Here is a 1,504-nt window from a genome sequence, read left to right as displayed (position 1 = left end):
AATGAATACTGCTGATCTGAACCAACTCCTGTGGCTCAAGGAACATGGCTATGGGCAACTAACTCTACAGGGAGTCAAATGCCCAGCGTAGATTTTCAGTTGCAGGACAGGGTTATGAAGCACTGGAACAGGCTGCCCAGGGAGGTGATGAAGTCCCCATCCCTGGAAGTGTTTAAAAGCCACAAAGATGTGATGCTGAGGGACAGGGTTTAGGGACACTGGCAGTGCAGGGTGAACAGTTGGACTTGATGATCTTAAAGGGCTCTTCCAACCAGGTGATTCTGTGATTCTATGACTTAACACAGGTCATGGATTTTGAGCAAGGCCTCCCTTCAGAGCTCCACAGAGGCTTGAGGAGATACCAAGAGTTGCACTGCATGACCATTGCTGTGAATTTTACCTTCTAGATTTTGGGTTTTTAGTGAAAACCACTTGCAGAGGCATGTTGTCAGGCATGTTGCTGCTGCTGTCCAGACCATATCCTGGAAACAGGAGTGACCTATTTTTTTCTCCCAGCAATCATTCACTCCTGGAACTCCCCCACCTAGCTACAGCATGTTATTTTTAGTGCTGGATCTCCCTGTCTCCTGACCTAGTGGACATTAGGACAGAGCGGTAGCTTCTGAGTAGACGCCAGTTTCTGCCACGAAATCCGAGTTGAACAGTGAACCTCTCACTTAATCCAGCTCATAGTGGGAAGAGTCACAGTTCAGAAGGACGCTGTGTTGTGTGTCCTTGCTATAATAAACATCTGTCATATTTGGATGAAAGGTGATGCCTTGGAACAGAGAAGGTGAGAGCTTTAACATAAAAATTGAGTCGTTTAGGAGATGTATTTTTAGCAAGGTAGGAATATTCAACTTAAAAAAAAAAAAAAGCACATCCAGAACCTAATACTGAAGTGCAAAGCCTGGACTATGGGTTAATTCTCTGCTGCTCCAGCAGCACTGTCTGGTGTCTCCTGAAAAACTGAAATCTCTTTAAGATGGTGCATTCCACCTACCAGGGGAAGCTCCCTGCAGGATTTTCAGCTGGGAAAGGGTGCAGTGGTCCCCATCAGTCCCACACATCACTGATGGGGGACTGTCGCCTTTCATCTTGAGTCTTGCCAGGCTGAGGTGTGCCTTTGACTTGCCAGTTCACCAAATGCTTGGGATAGGGAAGCCAGGACCCTTTTGCTGTTCATTGGTTTAATAAATGTTATTTCTGAAAGAAACTGATGAGTGTGATGCCATTTGGTCTGTCTCAAAGGAGATATAATGCTGAATGCACAGATGGAACATAGGAAGGGAAAATTTACTGCAGAACCTAATACCTAATTTTACCTGAAAATTAATCCAATTGCCTAGATCTAAGCAAGGCCGCGTTGTCATTGGGCTGTAGAATCAGATCTAAGCGAGGCCTTGCTGTAATTGGACCATAGAATCAATGTGAATCTTCCCACAGATGAAATCCCAGAGATGGTCATAGAATCAACATGCAAATTCCTGCTGGAGATGGTGAT

The sequence above is a fragment of the Buceros rhinoceros genome, unplaced genomic scaffold (assembly GCF_000710305.1).
Source record: "Buceros rhinoceros silvestris isolate BGI_N320 unplaced genomic scaffold, ASM71030v1 scaffold6896, whole genome shotgun sequence".
In the NCBI taxonomy this organism is placed as follows: Eukaryota; Metazoa; Chordata; class Aves; order Bucerotiformes; family Bucerotidae; genus Buceros; species Buceros rhinoceros.
This window is presented reverse-complemented; position numbering follows the sequence as displayed.